The sequence below is a fragment of the Dermacentor variabilis genome, chromosome 3 (genome assembly GCF_050947875.1).
Source record: "Dermacentor variabilis isolate Ectoservices chromosome 3, ASM5094787v1, whole genome shotgun sequence".
Taxonomy (NCBI): Eukaryota; Metazoa; Arthropoda; class Arachnida; order Ixodida; family Ixodidae; genus Dermacentor; species Dermacentor variabilis.
The window spans coordinates 2,919,558-2,941,874 of NC_134570.1; the positions used below are offsets into that span (position 1 = coordinate 2,919,558).

Sequence of the window (22,317 nt, forward strand, 5' to 3'; positions counted from 1 at the left end):
AACTACAATCGGACAAGATCCCTCTTGGAAGTCGTGGTACACCACAGGGATCAGCCTTATCCCCCTTCCTCTTTAATTTAGCGATGATGCGTTTACCGGAACAACTTAATCAGATTCTAGATGTACACCACAGTCTGTATGCCGACGACATCCCCCTGTGGATGGTTAACGGTAGCGATGGAGATATCGAAACCACGCTGCAACAAGCTGTCGACACGGTTGAAAAGTACGTTAGCGACAAAGGCCTCGCCTGCTCCCCGCAAAATCAGAACTGTTCCTACTCAGAGCCCCTAGAAACCGCAAATCCGACACTGCGCCTCCCCCAGAAATCACTGTGCGAGCCGGAGGAGGCGCGATCCCGGTGGTGACCACCATCCGTGTACTAGGCCTCTTCATGCAAGCCCACGGGCGCAACGGCAACACAGTTCATAAACTCGAAGCATGCCTTCAGCATACGATGCGACTCATTTCAAGAATTGCCAACCGACACTCTGGCATGAAAGAAGCCAACCTCATAAGGTTGGTACAAGCCTTCATTCTCAGCCGCATCACCTTCATCACCCCGTACCTCTGCCTCAAAGCGGCTGAGAGAGAGAAAATAGAGGGAATTATTCGGAGGGCCTACAAACAGGCTCTTGGGCTACCTATAAGAACGGCCAACGTTAAACTGCTAGCCCTAGGTGTGCAAAACACCCTCGATGAACATGTAGCAGCGCACCTTATATCCCAATACGAAAGGCTAGCTCAGAGTGCCGCTGGGCGAAACATCCTCCAGAATCTCGGCATCAACTACGAGTCGATGCAAAGCTTTAAAGTAGACATTCCTCACGATCAGGGGCGCCATCTCAAAATTAATCCACTCCCTAAAAACATGCACCCTGAATTCCACAAGGAAAGGAGGGCCGAGCGGTCCAAAGCCCTACATCAGAAATTCCACGCCTTCAAAGACGTAGTCTTTGTCGACGCAGCAGAATACATAGAACGCAACTGTATGTCCCTTGCAGGGGTGGACTCTTCAGGTCAAATACCCGCTGGTCGTTCAATTCGCACCAGAAGCTCCGAAACAGCGGAAGAGGCGGCTATCGCTCTGGCGATAGCCTCCACACATTGTCATTACATTATTAGCGATTCCAGAGCAGCAGTACGCAATTTTGCGAAAGGTCGGGTCTCGGCTCCCGTAAAACACATAATAGACGCCAACCAACACCCACGACCAATCCATATCATTTGGGCACCAGCACACTCCTCCCTACCCGGCAACGATGCCGCCCACACCGCCGCTCGAGAACTCGCCAACCGAGCACCCGGACGGCTCACGCTAGGATTAGAGAGGAATCGCATGGTCAGGTACCAGGAAATAACTCAGCACTACAAGTTAGCCAGGACAGTGTACCCGCCAGCACACAAATCACTTAACAAGCGACAAGAAGTAGCTTGGAGGCGTCTTCAGACGAACACCTACCCCAACCCCTAGCCTATCACTACTACTACCCGGACCAATACCCTAATACATGTAAGCATTCTAAGCAAAAAGCGGATCTATTCCATATTATGTGGTCGTGTCCAGCTGAAAATCACACAAATCACGAAATAAGTAATACTGAGCAGTGAGAGGCCGTGTTGCTCAGCTCCGACCCTGACCTGCAGGCGAAGGTCATCGAGAGAGCTGAAGAAACCGCCCGGGCCCAGGGGCTCGTGGCTGCCTAACAACAAGGGCATCCGTCAATACCTTGTTTTTAAATAGTCTTTACTCACTCATTCATTCGAGGCGAAGGGTACTGGAAGAGCAGTCAATAACAGCAGAATGCGCGGAGAGAAAATCAAGGCCGAGAATGAGGTCGTGGGGTCAATGAGCAATTACAGTGCAGAGGACAGGAGTGTGGCGGCCGGCGATGCTGACAAGTGCCGTACAAATGCCGATGATAGGCACAGTACCGCCATCCGCAACGTGGGCGATGCGTGCCGACGCTGGAGTGAAGAGCTTGTTCAGTCGTTGTCGGAAGGCAGCACTCATTATAGGAAATTGTGCTCCTGTATCGATGAGTGCAGTGGCAGGGCAGCCGTCAACGTCAAGAAGGTTTTGGTTGGTAGGTAACGTGAGCAGAGGATTTGAGTTGAGGGCAGGGTCTACAACGCAGCTTCACCTCCAGAAGCTGCCATGCCTAGTTTTATGGCTGGATCCGGGAGGCGATAGGCGGCGAATGGAAGCCACGGGGTTTCGGTGAACGAGACTGATGGCGTCTAGGTGAGGGCGAGCGGCTGTAGCGAAGGTTCGGAGCTGGAGCATCAGCGGCAGTACGTTCATCGCGGGTGGTATAGGGAACAGAAGGTCCAAAGGTGCTGGAATAAGCGGCAGCATATATCCAAGTATGTGGTGGTCATCGGTTGCGGCAGTGACGAGTGACGTGGCCGATGCGACAGCAGTGGAAACAGATCGGTCTGTCATCAGGGGTACACCATTCGGATGAGTTGCGACGAGATGTGGCAGAAAAGGACTGTCGGAGACGAGGAGGGCTGCTAGAGAACTGGGAACGCTGGGTTGAGACGTGGAATACACGGAGTTGAGAGACCCATGTTCTGAAATTATTGTCTGACGAAGGCCTGAATCCTCAAAATGGGGGTTTCTGGCGGATCGGGAGGCGTCGCGGTGACAGCTGGCGGACAGGTGGTCTCTAGTTCGCGGCGAACAATAGGGTAGACGTCGTCACAGGTGGTGGTCTGACGAGGTCGACCCTCACATGTCGGTGTAGCTGCAGTGTTGCTTAGCTGCGTGATATGGATGAGATAGTTCAAGTGGCTGAGGATTTCTATAGAGATTTATACAGTATCAGTGGCACCCTCGACGATAATGGAAGAGAAATTAGTCCAGCGGAATTCGAAATCGCAAAGGTAACGCCGGAAGAAGTAAAGAAAGCCTTGGGAGATATGCAAAGGGGGAAGGCAGCTGGGGAGGATCAGGTAACAACAGATTTGTTGAAGGATGGTGGACAGATTGTTCTAGAGAAACTGGCCACCCTGTATACGCAATGCCTCATGACCTCGAGCGTACCGGAATCTTGGAAGAACGCTAACATAATCCTAATCCATAAGAAAGGGGATGCCAAAGACTTGAAAAATTATAGACCGATCAGCTTACTGTCCGTTGCCTACAAACTATTTACTAAGGTAATCGCAAATAGAATCAGGAACACCTTAGACTTCTGTCAAGCAAAGCACCAGGCAGGATTCCGTAAAGGCTACTCAACAATAGATCATATTCACACTATCAATCAGGTGATAGAGAAATGTGCGGAATATAACCAACCCTTATATATAGCTTTCATTGATTACGAGAAAGCGTTTGATTCTGTTGAAACCTCAGCAGTCATAGAGGCATTACGGAATCGGTGTAGATGAGCCGTATGTAAAAATACTGAAAGATATCTATAGCGGCTCCACAGCCACCGTAGTCCTCCATAAAGCAAGCAACAAAATCCCAATGAAGAAAGGCGTCAGGCAGGCAGATACGATATCTCCAATGCTATTCACAGCGTGTTTACAGGAGGTATTCAGAGACCCGGATTGGGAAGAATTGGGGATAAAAGTTAATGGAGAATACCTCAGTAACTTGCGATTCGCTGATGATATTGCCTTGCTTAGTAACTCAGGGGACCAATTGCAATGCATGCTCACTGACCTGGAGAGGCAAAACAGAAGAGTGGGTCTAAAAATTAATCTGCAGAAAACTAAAGTAATGCTTAACAGTCTCGGAAGAGAACAGCAATTTACAATAGGCAGCGAGGCACTGGAAGTCGTAAGGGAATACATCTACTTAGGGCAGGTAGTGACGGCGGATCCTGATCATGAGACGGAAATAATCAGAAGAATAAGAATGGACTGGGGTGCGTTTGGCAGGCATTCTCAGATCATGAACAGCAGGTTGCCATTATCCCTCAAGAGAAAAGTATATAATAGCTGTGTCTTACCAGTACTCACCTACGGGGCAGAAACCTGGAGGCTTACGAAAATGGTTCTCCTCAAATTGAGGACGACGCAACGAGCTATGAAAAGAAGAATGATAGGTGTAACGTTAAGGGATAAGAAAAGAGCAGATTGGGTGAGGGAACAAACGCGAGTTAATGACATCTTAGTTGAAATCAAGAAAAAGAAATGGGCATGGGCAGGACATGTAATGAGGAGGGAAGATAACCGATGGTCATTAAGGGTTACGGACTGGATCCCAAGGGAAGGGAAGCGTAGCAGGGGGCGGCAGAAAGTTAGGTGGGCGGATGAGATTAAGAAGTTTGCAGGCATGGCATGGCCACAATTAGTACATGACCGGGGTTGTTGGAGAAGTATGAGAGAGGCCTTTGCCCTGCAGTGGGCGTAACCAGGCTGATGATGATGATGATGATGTGTGATACGGTGACTCTTAGCTTGTTCAAGGCGACGGCATTCCTTTATGATGGCGTCGATAGTCGAGACGTTGCCGAAAATAAGCAAAATGAAAGCGTCATCGGCGATGCCTTTTAGCACATGTGCCACTTTATCTGCTTCGGACATATTATCGTTAGCTTTGCGGCATAGAGACAAGACGCCGAGGATGTATGAAACGTACGGCTTTGTAGATGACTGAACACGAGACGCAAGAGCCCTTCTCGCGCAACCTTGCGCACAAAGGGGTCGCCGAACCGTTCCCGTAGATTTTCTTCGAAACTGTCCCAACTGGGTTTGGTGCCATACACGTAGGGTGCCACCGAGATAAAAGATGACATTGGCGAGTATAATCGTTGGGTCCCACCTGTTATTAGCGTTATTAGCACTGGCGTGTTCATACATTTTGATCCATTCGTCAACGTCCTGTCCCTCCTGGTCAAGAACACATGAGCGTCGCGATGTGGGGCAACCGTGATCATTGGAGCAATCGGTCAAGCCGAAGCCGTTGCAGAGGCAGGCTCGTCACCGGGAGGCATGGTGACAAGCTCGATGTGTCGACCACTTCGCAGTTCCGTGGCAAGGACGGTATCGCTAACCTCCACCAGAATGTTACGTGTGAAAAGACACAGACGAAAGAGGTTATTTACAGGTCATTTACACTGGAGCCAGACAGCCAGGCCGACCCTCGCTCGCGCTAAGAGCTGCGACCAACTTCTATTCGTTCTCGCCGCGGCCCGTCTCTTGAACACTGCTCGATGATATAGTAATAACATGAACAAAATTTTCCAGCGTAGTAGAGATTTCTTCGCAAGTTGTCGAAGGGGCCAAGCACGACATGAAAAGCGAGTGCCTTCCCGGCACTGAAACCAGCGTGCTGGAAGTAGTTGCTCCCAGCGACTGCATCGTCTTCGTCTTAGGACGGAACTGAATAGGTTATAGGCCTAGCCGCACATTTCCTTCCCGCGATTACCCACCCACCGGACCGATTTGACGCTGGGCTGTTGTTCACGGACCGACGCGAAATCTGTGGATAGGACACGTAGACTTGTTATCAATGGTACGTCGATGAAGGCGCCGAAGGAGGGCACTCGTTTCCGTCACATTCCTGCTGCTGCGCACATTTGCGCAATAGCTCTGTGTTCCGGGCCAATTGCAAGCGAAGGCTGTAGTTGCCCTTTTTCAGTTCAAGAACCACACTTGTAAGTGACGAGATTTTGTCGCACAGGGCCTGTACAACGACACGAAGTTGGCCGCAGGTTCCATCACAGACGGTGACGTCTTGGTCCCGCGAGGCACTTGCAGGTGGCATTGTGAGCCCTATATTGTCGCACCCGTTGCGTCTAGTACATTTATTTATTTATTTATTTCACGTACTTTCAAGGCCCGGAGGCGTTACAGAAAGGAGTGGAGTCAAAACCAGAAGTAATGCAGTAAAAAATACAAACAAAAAAGTATTAACAAAAAATACTAACAAAAGGCATTCTGAACGGCGGTCTTGAAGTTAGTAGGGTCGGTGATGAGTGCGATTGAGGCGGGAAGGCGATTCCAGTCCGTGCTTGTACTGGGGATGAATGAGTCACTGTACCGGTTAGTACGGCACAATGGCACCTTGATTTTAAGGCTGTGGTCAGTGCGGGCAGAAATATAAGACGGAGGGGCAAGAAGGGTATCTTTTAAAAGGGGGTTCAAGTGAAAAACTTTGTGAAGAAGGGAGAGACGGGAAGATTTGCGGCGTGACGAAAGATCAGGTAAGTTAAGAGTTCGTTTCATTGAAGAAATACTTGCATAGCGAGAATAATTAGATAATAAAAAGCGTGCACTGCGGTTTTGAATACTTTCAAGAGTAGAAACTATTGAAGACTGAGTCGGATCCCAAATGGCTGAAGCATCCTCCAATTTGGAGCGAACTAAAGTTTTATAAAGAGCTAGCTTCAGGGAAGAAGGGGCAGAGCTAAAATTACGGCGTAAGTAACCAAGCATGCTATTAGCGTTTTTAGTAACATAGTCAATATGCGAGTGCCAAGAAAGGTTATTTGATATGTGAAGGCCGAGATACTTGTAAGAGCTAACTGACGTCACAGGTGCACCATTAATAAAGTAGGTGTGTGTGGTAGTGTTACGAGATATACGCATGGCCTTGCATTTATTTGAATTTAGTTGCATGCACCAATTAGAACACCACTCAATTACGCGGTTAAAGTCGTCCTGCAGCTCTTGGGAATCTGAAGGGTTAGTAATTTTACGGTAAAGAACACAGTCATCCGCGAAAAGCTTTATGGAAGAGGAAAGAACCCAGTTCGGAAGATCGTTAATATAGATTAGAAAGAGAAGTGGACCCAGGACTGACCCTTGAGGAACACCTGCTGGTACGTTAGAAAACCGAGAATTACAGTTAATAGTGTTTACAAACTGCGTTCTGTTAGAAAGAAAGTTTTTTATCCACTCGAGTACATTAGCGTCCAAGTTAGGTTGAGACAGCTTAAGCAGAAGTAAATCATGGGTCACAGAGTCAAAGGCTTTGGCAAAATCAAGAAATACGCAGTCAATGTCGGTACCTAGATCAGAAATTGCAAAGAGATCGTTAGTAAATGTTAAGAGCTGTGTTTCACAGGAAAAGAACTTACGGAAACCATGTTGACAGGGGTTGAAAAAGGAGTGTGATTGTAAAAACTCAGCCAAATGTGAATATATTATATTGTCGCGAAGACAATGTAACGCGGCCTTCTTTGCTGTCTTTCGGGGAATTTTGTGGGGTCCTTGACGCGGGGCAAACCTTTGTACACAAATGACCTCGACGGCGCCGCGGACAGTGCTGCCGCGCGGCCGCCGCCCCCGCCGCACCTGACGTCACACCTGCACATGTCGCGTCGTCTTCTCACGCTCGGCTGTCAAAGGCCAATTAGTTATGGTCAGAGTGCTTTTGTGTATGGAGTGTTGACGCGACCATTTCTTGACCCCTTGAACTCTGCCGCTTATTGGATGATGTCGGCTTGCCTGATTGGTCGGAGTAACGAAGTAGCCCATTGGTGGAGAAAAGTGTCTCTTGGATGCTGGGGAAACTTATTTAAGGAATAGTTTGGGGTAGTTTAGGGTGAGCAAGTAGACAGCAGCAGACGGCGCATCTTCACCAGGGGAGACCAGGCCGGTCAGGCAGGCCGACGACGACGGGTATGACATCGTTTTGCTTGTAGATATTTTGTACAGTTTAAACTTAAGGTAAATACCAGGAGAATAAATCTAGTTGTTCAAATGCTACTCTCGTCGTCGTACCTGCGGATTTGGACTTGCCCCTGCCAGAGCTCATCCCCATTCATCTTCCGTCTCCCTGGTGAGTTGATGCGTATGATATCTCACGGCTGCGTCACTTCGCTACAATATGCTCAAGAATTTTACATGAAATGCTTGTTAGTGAGATAGGCCTGTAATTGCTGGGTAAGTGTGTGTTACCTGATTTATGAACTGGAATCACCTTTCCCACGCACCAGTCGTGTGGAAGAACAGACTGCTGTAATGACTGAGTGAAAATGTGCGACAAAATAACAGCAGAAAATACATTAGTACACTTCAAAATTTTTGAGTTCAGGCAGTCTGGGCCGGCAGAGGAGGACGTTTTTTGATTGTTAATTAGGCAGCTAACACCAACCCAGTCAATAGAGATTGGATCCATGGGCGAAAAACCAGAATTGGATACAAGCGGTAATCCACGTGGCATTGTGGTAACATGTGAAGAGAACACATCATTAAATACATTACAGCATTCTTCAGGAGCAACAGGTTGATTATTTGGGTATGTTAATTGGATTATTTTGCTTGCAGTACCGTTAACTATGGTTCAGAATTTACGAGGATTAGTTTGCAAGATGGACGGAAGGGTAACAGAATAAAATGCTGTTTCGCACTAGCGGCGGCAGTGTTGTAGTCACTTTCAGTGAGGTAGTAAGCGGACCAAGCAACGTCACTGCATGAAGCTTTTGCGCGACGAAACAACCGCTTTTTTTTTTGTTACGTAGTCGCTTCAAAAAGGGGTTGAACCAAGGGGACCGTGGCTTGCAAGCGACTGTTCTTTGCGGTACGAAACGTTCAATTAATGACAACAATTTATTTTTGAAAATGCACCAGTTTTCTTCAACACAGCGCTGATCGCAATTAGCGATGTAAGAAGCTGCGAAATTTTCTATTTCAGCGGTAATGGAAGCCAAGTCGGCTTTGCTGTAATCGCGGATCACCTTAGTAGTTTTCTTAACAGGAGCCCGTGTGTTGATATGAAAAGTGAGTGCAAGGTGATCACTTAAACCTTTTATGCAAATAATTGGGGAAACTGTGTCAGGGTTCGTAGTGAGAGTCAGATCTAGTATGTTAGATGAAGAGGCAGACACGCGCGTTGGTTTCAGTACAAGCTGGGTAAAGTGGAAATCCAAACAAGTGTTTATAAACTGGGTACTCTGAGAAGACTGGGACGTTGCCGTGTCGTTACACCAAATGATATCGGGAAAGTTGAAGTCACCAAGAAGAAAAAGGGGAGCATTAGGGTATCTGACAACTAATTTGTTCAATGCGTCGTGAAGGTCATCGCAAAATGATGTCGAAGCAGTAGGAGGGGGATAGCATGTGCAAAATATAACATCTCTGTTGTCCAGTACAACGCGCACGCAAACAAGTTCAAGTGGTGTTTCTATGGAAACTGAGCTTGAAGTGAGCGTTTCAGTAACTGCAATCAAGACACCTCCACCTGATCGCACACCACGATCGCAGCGATAACATGAATACAGTTTTTCACAATCAAAAATTTCACTATTTTTTATCCGAGCAGAGAGCCATGTTTCAGTGAGACATACTATGTCAGCAGCGCATGAATCAATCAGTGAGGACACCGCAGCACGTTTATTTAGTAGACTTCGCACGTTAGTGAAAAAAACAGATATGGTGTTATTAGATTGCGCATGTGCTAGCTATGTCGAACCATTTCCTTCGATAGCTTGACGCGACCGAACAGAAGAGCGTGCTGCACGTGGCACGTTGACTTCGCATACATTGTCAGTGGTAGAACAGTAAACGTAGCACTTCTTGTTCAAAAATAACTTATTTAGCCGTATTGAGTATGTCTGTCCTGATGCCTTAGCAAAATCAAGCAGCTTTTTCCTAGACTGGCGCGTTGCTCGGCAGAAATCTTCGCCCACAGATACCCCGATGGATTTCGGATTAGATTTTAGTGCCAGAATTTTATCCTTTAGTTTTGAGCAAGAAAATTTCATTATAATCGGGCGAGTCTTATTAGCAGTATACGAGCCAAGTCGGTGGGCTCTACATACCATATTCTCGGGGACCTCAAACTTAAGATGATGAGATAAAAATTCACACACCAATTTTTCGGACTGCGCCCATGTTTCTGACGGAGTGTCAGAAATACCATAAAATATTAAGCTATCCCGGCGGGAGCGATCTTCTAGATCATCGAGACGTGTCAGGAGGGAGGCATTTTCAGTTTTAACGGCGTGAGCTACAATTGCAGGTATGTCAGCTGACGATGGGTTAAGCTCAAGTGATTCAACTGTCGTTAATCTAGTGGTTAAATCGGACACTTGATTAGTTAATTGAGCTTGCTTTTCCTTTAATTCGGAGAGACCACTCATTACCTCTTTGTGTCATGAATCTATTTTTGCTGAAAGGGCAGAAATGGCTGCAAGAAGTTCTCTGTACTGCGCGTCAGTTGCGGGTCCCGGATTAAGTTCAACGTCACCAGATAGGATGAGTAGCCTTGCAACAAACGCACATTCACACAGTGAGGCAAAAAATACACACTGGGAACGCTTGTACGTGCTTGATACCATGGACGTATATAGTTCGTACTCTTCGTGAACGATGTCCAAGCACTGGCAGTGGAAGCGGCGGCCAGAAGGCCCACAGCATCGGAGAAATCGTTGTCCTCCGAAGAACGCCTGGGAGCTGGAATCGAACTTGTCCTTTGAACCCGTCATGACATGTCAGCGCAAGAAGCGGCCGTACGTTGGCGGAATCGGGGAGCGCGGCAAGAACGTGTGCGTGCTCCTCCAGTGCGCAGCAATGAATTAGTGTTTGAATGAATGTGTTCTAAAGCTTCTAAGTCCCTCGATTACCTGCGTAGAAACTTGCGTAACACACCTTCTAATATACGGAAATTGGCATATTTAGCCTACGTTCGTCCGCAACTAGAATTTGCTTCGTCCACATGGTCACCATATCAGGAGTACCTTATCAGCATGGTGGAAGCTGTTCAGATTAGAGAAGCCAGATTCGTCTCGCGAAAGTGTGACTGTTTTTCCAGCATTACCTGAAATAAGAAAGAAATTTCACTTCAGTCATTAGAAACTAGCCGCGCGATAGCTCTCATTTGTCTATTTCACAGGTAAATTTATACCAATACATATCTCACGGCCTGCGAATTCATGCGCATTTGCGCACGTCATGGCGGCTTTACAACACGCTCAGTTTCCTGCGCATACATGGTAAAACGTAGGCATTTAATTCATCATCACTGCCACTCGTTATTGCACATTGGAAGTCTTCCGGGCCACATCGCATCTATGTCTATAACCCCGAAACTTTTCGTGATAACCTGAATGCGCTCTTTGGTAATACTGTATACCATGTTCCACTGTCCTATTTGTATAACCTTTGTTTTGTGAATATTTCGGTCTCTTTTCTATCATCTCTTTTCTCTTTTTTGTTTTTGATGCTGCATTTTTTCTTTTCTGTACAAACTGTAATCCCCCTGACTCAATGCCCTTCAGTAAGCCTGTAAGGTATTAGGAATAAATAAATAAACATGTAATTGAGTCTCAGGGTTGGCGCGTGCCCATGTTTTGTTCTATGCAACAAATGAAAAACTATTTCAATCGTCTATCGAACAATCAATTTTCTTAAATTGCCGATATTCCACAATCTTCGCCATGCCATGTAATGCAAGTCCATCGTCCTGGCCTGTCCAGTTACCTTAACCCACGTCTGCAAGTTTTCTTAACAGCATGAACAAAGGGACCATGCACCAAAATAGTTATTGCCGGACGACATAACAAATGTTTGAAATGTGAATAAAAATGTTTGTCAACATGTGAGTTATAATAAAAGGGCCCACTGTATTTTTCATGCAGAATATCTTATGTTGCAGGTCACCAGGCGGCCTGATTAAGGGAGGGTGAAAATTTCTGAGCAGTCAACACACACACATTTCATTGATGGGGAGTCCCATGCAGAGGAGAATTAGTTTGTGAAATATTTGGAAGGTGCATTGTATACGGCGCTCAACATGTATACATACTGAGGTAATTTCAGTCTCCTGTCCTCACAGTCAGTGAACTGCACCCGTGATAAAAATATTCAGTGTTTAGCTCAATATTTATTTATTTATTTATTTATTTATTTATTTATTTGTTTATTCAAATGCGTCCATATCGCCCTGGTGGCATTACAGTAGGGGGGACGAAGGAAAATAATGGAACACTTGACAGTGCCAAAGTAGTAAATTGAATAAATACAGGCATAAAATACAGCGTCCTGATGGGCACAGCAGAAAAGGTGTGGCAAGATAGAGAAACACTTCATTGTACCAAAGTAATAAGTAAACACAAGCAACATCAATGACTGGACACAAAAAAAGAACAAGCCACACGTACTGAGTAAGCATATCGGAAAACCTTGAACGATCAGCAGCAGTTTCAACAATGTCAGGACGCAGCCGGTTCCGCTCACTGATAGTGCGCGGAAAAAAAGGAGTTCTTATAAACAGCCGCGCGGGCAAAATTTTCTGTATTCTTTAAGGTGTGATTTCGTCGCTCAGACAGTAACTCGGTGCCTGTAAGTATCTACTGGTATTTCATTGCACACTACGTCCCACAAAAACACGAGGCGAAATCGTTCACGGTGCAAGGAAAGGTCCACCCAGTTGATTCGACGTTTAATATCTGAGATGCTGATGGGAAATTGGTTACAACTAGTTACAAAGCGAACGGCGCGGTTCTCGATAGTTTCTAAACTATCAATGAGATACTGCGAATGGCGGTCCCACACAACGCCTGCATATTCATGGATAGGCCGGACATTGGTTACACATAGTGTTTCGATAACGTTTTGTGGAGCATACTTGAAATTTCTTTTAATAAAGTTAAGAACGTGACCCACCTTCTCAGTTTTAAATTGAACGTGATGATTCCATGACAAATCTAAAGAAAAGGTAACTCCTAGGTAATTAGCTTCGTTAACTGTGGCGAGGGTATGACAATTAATGTGATAACTTGATTGCATGGCCTTACGCTTTCTGGTGAAACGGATATAGCACCACTTGGAATCATTTAGAGGCATAAGCTAGTTTTTACACCAACGGGATATACTATGGAGATCTGACTGTAAAGCTAATCGGTCTGAATCATTTTTAATTTCCCTGTATTGAACACAGACACCAGCGTACAGCCTGATTTTTTATGTTATTCAAGAACCAATATCATTATTATCAATTAAAAAAAATAGCAGGCCCTAAAACAGAGCCCTGTGGTACTCCGGATCACACAGGAGTGATAGTAGATTCAGCTCCATTTATGATTACTTTCTGTGAATGGTCAGTTAGATAATTTTGCAGCCTTAGAAGAATATTTTGAGGTAAATCGAAAGCGGACAGATTATAAACGAGAAGAGCGTGACAAACTTTGTCAAATGCCTTCTGAAAATCAAGATGAAAGTAGACAGTTTGAACAGCATTATCGAATGAGCTAAATATGTCTTCAGAAAATTCAATTAGCTGTGTAACACAAGGCCTCCCTGATCTAAGCCCATGATGATACTCGCCAAATTATTATTATCACGATGGGAACAAATAACAGCGTAAATTACGCGTTCAAGCGTCTTAAAAGGAACGCTAATTAAAGAAATTGGCCTGTAGTTCGAAACGCTGTCCTTCAATCCTCGCTTATGTATAGGCACTACATTTCCTATTTTCCATTCTTGGGGGAGTACCGAAGTGCCCAGAGATATTGTGAACAGTTCCGATAAATAATCAAATATGGTGCCTGAACAAGATTTAAGGACAAAGTTCGGTATTCTGTCAGGTTTAGCAGCAGATTTATGTTTTAGCTTCCGAAGAAGATTAAGAAGACCAGACCTATTGATTGTCCATGCCAGGCCTGACCTCAGAAATGGCACCCACGTTAACTGGGGTAAGCTTTGGTGCCGAGTTCGAAAAACAAACAGAGGCGAAATATTGGTTAAAGCAGGTTGCCTTGTCTTCATCACTGATGAGAATGCTACCTTCATCTGTTATCGGTGGGATACCGATCTCATCTGTATTATTTGCCTTTACTAAATTTCACAATTTTTTTTGATTATTTGCGATGCATGGTTCAAGTGAAAGAAAACTCTTTCTTTTGCTAATTTGATTTTAGAGTTTATTTCCCCACTCAACTGCTCAAGTCTCAAAAAAGCAGGCCAGTTAGTCTGGTCTATGTTAAACAATAATCTCATTCAGCATTTATTTGATTCCAAAGCCCTTGTTAGCCATGACAACGTATCCCTCGTCAACAGCAGGGTTCAAGAAACCTATTTGCTGAATACACTTATTTTAGAGTTGGAACCTGGTAAAAGATGAGACACAAAGGTGACTGAACCATGCGGTGAAATACCGATTAGTCCTTTAAATGTATATGCAGACTTGTATGATGAAAATGTTGCAGACTACAATGCCAGAGAGCTTGCTGTTTGGCCTTTGATTTCTGTTGCATCAATTATTACACATGTTGACGAGTAATTGCGGTGGGATGCAAATGGCGTTACCTCCTGCATCTCCTCCTTGGACATGCACAGTGGAATCTAGGTTATTTTAATGAAAGCAGAACTTATTCAAATAATGCGAATTGCTGATACAGTTGCAATTGATATGCAGAGCCCATTTGCGAGGTCTTCTTCAAGGAGACCTCAGCGCAAAGCTACGAGGAAAAAAACTCGTTCTTCACGGTAAGGCTCCTTGGCCTGCCTGCCCTGCTGGGGTTTTGTTCTTGCTGCTTTGTGCATGAGACCTTTATTTCTCCGTCTTGGCCAGAGTTCAGAAACTTCAGGACACTTTGAAACATCGCGTATTTTGGGAGGCCAGTGTAAAATAACATGTCGTCATTGCTGTGCTTGAAGCGATCAATTGAAAAATGCCTGCCAATTTTCTTCTCCAGTTTCTTTGCGTTTTATCTTAAGAGATCCGTATCCCGGCTAACATTTAGCATGGCAAAATGCAACTTGTCTGTTTTACCTTCAGCTAGCTGAAGCTCCATTTCAGTGCCTTGCAATTTCTATTTTGTTGCCTTTAGTTCTTGAGTTGTTTGTGGAAGTAGTTCCTGAAGGTTTTTGATTGCTTCTTCATGTGCCCTGGTTTCTCTCCACCCTGGAAAATGTAAGCCGCAAGAGCTTGGCTGCCAGTCTGAAGAAATGTCCATCTCAGCAGCACCACAAGTGTCTTTGGGTGCGACGTTGACACCTGCATCAGGTGTTATGCTCTGTTATGCTGTACCACGGGCGTGTTGACAGCTGTCTGTTTAGGCATGTCTGTATCCATATTTGGCTGTGGCGCAGAGATCTGAGCATGACGCGCCTTTGATGGCATTTTTCGTGGTCTCGGATGCGTCGATGGAGGAAAAGCAAATCTGTTTGGTGCAGCACTGTTTTTCAGGTGCTTCATACCACATGCATAGTTAGAAAACAATTCTTTATCGATGAAATGTCTAGAGCACACCTTCGCGTGGTTGCTTACAGAGAATAGATTTCCTCCATCTCTTTGTATGGCTACTAGCCATTTGCTCTTCAAATGAGGATCCCTTAGGCATAGGTAAAAAACAATCCGGCAAATATGAGTAGGTTACAGTGACAAATTCTGTAAAAAGTTCAAAAAATTCTCATTATTTCCAACTTCTGCAGTGCTACAAAAACTTATACTGACAAATCTGCGTAAAGTACAGATGGCTGTAAAAAAAAAAGCTGTCCTTACCGTTATTCTCTACTAATGTAGGAGCTTGAGCACTTAGGAAACGACTATTGTTAAGCGATTTCCGACAACAGAGCTCATATTTTCAATTTCGTTATGCTGTTGTAAATATGCAGTTACAAATACTTACTATACAGACGCAACATGCAAAACCTCTGTTTTATTTGAGATTTTAAGGAAGGTTTCGTGGTTATCACTGCATAGTTTTCATTCAAGCTTCACAGCATGGGCACATTTTCTAATGCGCATTGTTCAACAAGATACTTCTCAATTTGCTTCCCTGGTTTGTCCAGAAGAAAAAAGATCTATTGCTTCATGCGCACTTCGCCATCGCAGAAATGAGTTGCTGCAGAGACTTGATATGATCTGACCACTGTCGACAAGTTAAATATTATGCTGACTGTCAAATGTTGCTTTGTTTGTTGCAAAATGCGCGAAATCATTTACGAGGGAATAAAACGCAGGACGTTACGAGTAGCAGAATACCGCGCTTTACGGCCTGCAGCGTGTTACACGCAACTAATGCTCACTCACACACACACGGGGACGGCGACCAGTGTCGGTAAAACACCGATAATCAATATACACTAGCATGACACCATGCTTGAGTCACTGTTCACAACGCGCCCTGCCCGAAGCACCAGTGTTTCACTAATACAGCCTCTCTCGTCAGCCTCGTCAACAATACTTCACCGTGTCAAATAATAATGTCAGGCACGTCAGCCGCTTTGTGAACCCCACTTTGAACTCGTATACACACAGTGCCCAGGCTAGGCCAAACGCCGAAGTATCTAGTGTCGAAACGGTCAGCCTATTTAGGCAAAGGCGCCCCTCCTCAAAAAGAAAAAAAAAAGAAGGAGAGGCTCAAATCGCTGCAGAGATACTCCGACACAAAGCTGTGTGTGTGCGTGTCGCTACATGTATCTATTTCTCGTCTTTTTCCGCGCCTTCTACCTAAAATTAAAAATCAGCAGGGCCATATTTCTATCCTTGAGGTGAGCGCATGTCACGAGAGCTCGCTACAAATGCGCGAGGTGGGTCGTGCACCAAGCAGCCGGGACTGACCGCGGTAGTTGCATACACGCACACGTACTCACGTTGTTTCCGTCCTTTACGCCACGCTGAGAGCAGAAAGGCACGCAACCATACAATAGCATGACGGCAATTTTGTTCTAAAGTATGGTCGGCCGCGTTCTCGGCGCTGGCACCACAGCAAATCAACCTGGCACGCCGAAGCACTGTCCGACACGGAGAGGGCTTGGTTCGTGTGGACAGAGGTATGGGCTGATCAACCAATGGCGGACGACCGTAGTTCGCGCCTCCGACACTAAGAGCGCTGACTTTTCTAAGGGGTGGATTACTTTAAGTTCGCTCCCCAGTGAGCGTAAAACTAGCAAAGTGGTACCGGTCTAAAGTCACGCAACTGCTCTGATCGTTCCAACTATCGTCCCATCTTTAGAACATGCATCGCCTGTAAACCCCTAGAGCATATAATATATTCGCAAATAGAATCGCTTATTGATCAACCTTCCTTCTTTCACGATTACCATGGTTTGCGGCCTGCCCAGTCATGCGACACACAACTTTTGGAATTTATTACCGAACTTCGCCTGAACATGGAATCACCATTTCAAAGTGATGCCATCTATGTAGACTTTCCCCAGGCTTTGGGCGGTATTCTCCATCAGCGAATTTTGGATAAACTTTCCTGCCTTTGCCTGGACCCTCTCGCATTGTCATGGATGTGTTGTTTTCTTACGAATCAATCCCAGTACACCACTGTCGGAAATTGACGTTCAGCCACAACTAACCTGATCTCCGGAATAGTACAGGGGCCGGTCCTCGGTCTCTCTCTCTCTCTCTTATTTTCAAGGACGACATTTCGTACTTTATTGTAGCGTTACAGACAATACAGACCACGCAGTGCTTGGAAAAGTCCTATACATTTAATAAAACTTGGTGTTCCAACTTTTTAATGAAACTTAACATCTCCAGTCACAGATTTATGCAAATCTGCCGTAAGTACTCTTAACAATATTACCTGTACTCATTAAACTCGGTGACCATATCCACAATTCCATCAGATAGTATTTTCGGTATCATTACCAATACCAACTTGAACTGCCTAGACCAAGCCACAAAATTGGCGGCCGACTCTTCTACATCATTTTGTTACGTCAGGCGTACCCTCATCCTACGCCCTACAGCTGCACGAAAACTAGCCAGCGAAATTTACATGCGAAGTAAACTTGAATACGCCTCAGCTATCTGGAGCCTCCACAAGCTTGCTTAATTAACACTTTAGAATTATTACAAAATCCCACCACCTGATTCAGTTCTTCCTGTTGCAGCCATGGGGTAAATGTGAGTGCGAATAAATCATCCCTAAAACTCGTACCATCGGTGTTCCGCTGAGAAATTGCAAAGCTGTGCATTTTCCACTGCCCATGCTATAACTTCCCACAACTACATAGGAAGCTTATCCCACCAATCTGTACATGTCGACATACCTTTAACTATTGCAACATGCAGTGTTTGCCTAGCTTGAAATCTTCCTTTGATCGCTCTTGTTTTACCTAGTGCCTTCACTACGTGGAACAATTTACCAGAGAGAGTTATAACGAGCATAAGCTGATTACGGGTAAAACTGCGGCTTAAGGGCACCCTCAAACTCTAGCCTTATTTTATGACCTTACAGCGCATTTTGACAATGGACGATATTTATTTTCGGACTTCGTGCGCAGATACTATTTTGCGTTCTATTCAATGAGCCTCTTAGTTCTGTTTTCAAAGGAATCGACAGCCCGAGTTCTGTATGAAAGTTGTAACCATCTCTTTCTTCTCTTCGTTGCTTACTGGAAAACGACCCCCCCTCCCCTTTCACAACCCTTAAGGGAGATGACGTCACCCCTCTCATTCCGCGGCAATATTAAAAAAGAAACGCATCAAATTTTTCTAATGACGTTGGGCCAACTAACCATTCCTTCATGCGATGCCTTGGCATGAATGGCCTGGAAATCGGTTGGATGAATGAATGGCGGATTTGCGTTACTACCGGTGACTGATACGCCTAGAATGCGTATAATTCAGAGCATCTCGGTACGAATCTGAACGTGTATTGCAAACGACGCTTGTGCTGGATTGCTTATTTTATGACCCCTACCCTTAACACCTGCAATAATACTGGTCACGCTCATGCTGCAGTATACGCTCAAGAATGAAATAAAGACAAGTGGCAGTTAATTAAAGCATAGATTTATCATCTGTCGTGAAGTATGGAACTTGTTCTTTCTTTTTGTGCAAATGTGTAGGGGTTCACGCTACATCATAAAAGAAATAGCATAACTGGAGTGTAAGTGAAGAAATACCTACTGCGGAGCTCTTTGCGTGTAGATGATCTACTAGGCACACTTCCTGTTTAAAGTCTTCCAAGGGGCACAGAATAAATGCCCATGATAGAATTAACAGCAGCCCTGGCAGCTGGAAGCAGCAACGGCTCCGCACAAGTGATTGGCCCGGCTAGGGAAACTTCGAAACTAAATATTTTGGATTATTTGAGCCGGCAACAGCTCAAGAGAACTTGTGGACCTGATATTTGAGAGATTCTGTAGCATCGCATTTCTTTATTTTGTGGAACTTGAAGAAGCCTCCCATTTGACCTCCCCGGCTATTTTCCGAAAGGTGACACGTTTGCTTATATCGCAGTGGTACTTACGCTATTACGATGAAACCAGGTGTTAGACAGCGTCGATCCTCGTTCACTGCAGAAGGTGCCTTCGTTCCGCACGGAGAAAGTACTTCCAACGCAGCCTGGCTTGGAGCGACCGCCGTCTGGCACGTGTGAGCTGGCGACGCCTGTGCAAGTGTCCCTCCGTTTGCCGGCACGCCGCCGCTGCCGTACGCATCCTGGCGCACGTCCAACGGGAACGAGGCCAAAAGAGAGCTGCTTATCTAGCTTCGTTATCGCGCCGTCCGAAGGATAGATTGTTGGAGACATACATGTCACTTACGGTTCCGCGTTGCTAACGTGTTGGGTGCATAAATCTAGCAGGGCGTCCCGTTTTGTTTGTGCACGGAAATAATAAAGAATAGACCTGCTCCATGAAGTATTAGTTTTATAGTGAGATCACACGCATTTTGTTCCATTTGACACAGCAGCATATTCAGCCATGCTCAGTCGGGTCAGCGACCTAAGCCTAGGAGAAATGTTGTACAATTACATCCGAGATTTCCTAACGAATAGGAAGGCCACCTTCACAATGGAATTCAAGTCTGAGGTGAGGGACATGGGCAGCTCGAGTACGCCTCAGGGCTCCGTGATATCAGCCATGTTCTCTAACCTCATTATGATAGGATTGTTAGAAATGCTCAAGGACATCGAAGGAATCAATCACTCCATACACGCGGATGTTATTACGATGTGGATCTCGCACGGCAATGATGGAAATATTTAACAGAAATTACAGGAAGTCGCAGATAAAATGGAGGAGTACTTTACAGGCACGTGGCTTGCAAGCTCCTCAGAGAAATCCGAGTTTCTTCTTTACAGAGCCACCCTCAAGGGCAGGCCGCCCAAGGGACACATCAACGAGAGAGAATACGAGGAGATACCCATTCAAAGAATGGTGGCGCCATCCCCATCATTAAACAAATCAGGGTTCTGGGACTCGACGTTCAGTCGAAGGGAACTAACGGTGATTGCCAAGCTCATTACGAAGGTCACTAACGCCATTAGGCTGATCAGGAGAATCATGCACAACTATCAGTGAATTAAGGAGGCTACCATTGTTAGGCTCATTCACTCTTTTGCTATAAGCCACATCATTTACGTAGCTGCTTACCTTAATTGGTACAGGGCAGAAAAAGACAAAATCAATAAAATCACAAGGAAAGCTTTTCAGCAGGCCATAGGTTTGCCCGAAAGCACCAGTACTGAGGAATTAATGCAGCTGGCCAGGCATAACACGATAGAAGAGTTTATTTAAGCTCAGCAGATAGCTCAGTTCGAAGGACTAGCCGGCACCCGGACTGGCAGAAGTATAGTGGATAAATTATGAATAAATTACCATAACCAGCGATGACCCAAGGATGCGTTGGGCAGAGATATTGGGAGCGAAATTGAAATCCCAAGTTTGCCCAAAAATATGCACCCGGAATTAAGCCAGGGCAGAGCTAAAGCTCAACTCAAAAGTGTGGCAATGAAGGAACGCGCTGCTCGTGAACGCAGCGGATTGTTCGAATCACCAAGCGTTTACAGCAGTAGCAATTAATGCAAAGCAACAAAGCGTACACACCAAAGCAGGGTATCCAAGGCTGCGGAGGAGGTTGCCATCGCTCTGGCTATCGCTTCTCCGAAATAAAGATACGTTATTGGCGACTCTCTATCGGCTACACGAAATTACGCCAGAGGACGGATATCAGTGGTGGCTGCAAGAATTCCGAACAGTAAAGCAACCTCATATCATCTAACGAATTTGACGACAAAGAAATCACCTGGTTCCCAGCCCATACACAGTGCTGATCCACCGGGAGCCCCAACATTAACAAGTCTGACTATCGTGTTGCGTGAGGACTCATTAACCGCGCCCGATTAAGGGAGGGCGGAGGCTCTGACCGAGCGGGAGACGGAACCAAAGGATAGGTATAGGATAGGAATTGGCGCTTGTCCTTTGTCGTTCTCCCCACTTGTGATCGTCTTCGTTGCCGCTGTTCCTTCCTAATTCAAGATAGGTATAGACCCACCTCATTCAGTGACATTACTCAATTCCATAGAAAGTCGAGGTGCATATATCCACCTCCTAGCCCGAAATTGGACAGGTCTCGTGTGGTTGACTGGAGGCGCCTTCAAACCAGAACCAGGCCCCGCACACTCTCAAGTTAAACAAATGGCCACAGAGGGCGAAAAATGAATCGAGGCGCGTTTCAGCGTAAGCGCGCAAGTGGAGCTACTGTAATTTGGTCGAATACATTAATTTGTGCTTTCCCTGCTAGGGGCGCTAAACATGCTGAATTTTTTACTTTACACAAATCATTGACATAAACAATCGAGGTGTCTAAGGATGTTTTTTTACCTCAGGCAAATAGGCAGTTGATTTTTTTTAATTTGATTGTTGAAGCTGCTTTTTAGTCATAGCGTCAAGGTTTTTGTACTTGATTAACCACCGACAGCCGACAGCCTATTGGTATCGATGTGTTTCCTGGCCGTTGGCGTTCGAATACTACGGCGGTGTATGAGTGAGTGAAGAAACTTTGTTGTGAATGCCTGCAGAACGGTTAGCCTTATCCTGTTAGGGAGGCGTTACTGTGACGCGGCCATGACGTCTTCGCGGCGTGTGGCGCCTCTACTTCGGCAGCGGCCGCACTATTCCCTTTGGTCGACCGCGCCTGCCCCTCTTTTGAGGTGGCAGCCTCCCTCCAGTTTCGCTCGGTCGTTGCCTTTCGAGGGCCGCCGAGATCTGCTGGACGGCCTCGGCTTGGACATCTTGGTCATAGCACCTCGTTGCGGCCTCGAGCCGTTGCGGGATCCTTATTATCGTTGCAGCTTCGTGCGGATTCTTAGCACAGCCCCAAAGGATGTGAGCTGCGGTGGCTCTTTTCTTTCGGCACACACAACACAGATCACTTTCATAAACACTTGGGCACACGTGCCTCATCAGCACCGCGGTGAATAACGACCCCGTTTGAAGTTGTCGATATAAAACCGCCTCCTTACGGGTCAAGCCCGGATGAGGTGGCGGCATAGTCCTTCGCACTAGTCTGTACCATTTCACAATTTCGTTGTAGGAAGTCATTTTGTCCTTGCTTTCCCAACACCACGACGGGTCGACCGTAGTAGCAGCGGCACGGTTGGTTAGTCCTCGCGCCGCCGCGTTCGCCGTCTCGTTGTAGTTTGCCTTTTCGGCGATCCGACA

At 45.9% G+C, this 22,317-nt stretch overlaps 1 protein-coding gene across 1 annotated transcript in view; it reads right to left on the reverse strand.

Annotated features, from left to right (window-relative positions):
* LOC142575083 (monocarboxylate transporter 12-B-like) overlaps window positions 1–19,279 on the reverse strand; it is a 180,700-nt gene extending 161,421 nt beyond the window's left edge. The window contains exon 1 of the mRNA XM_075684065.1: window positions 19,122–19,279. The gene's annotated coding sequence lies outside the window, so the exon portion shown is untranslated. The remainder of the gene's footprint in view (window positions 1–19,121) is intronic.
* Window positions 19,280–22,317: the final 3,038 nt, after the last annotated feature.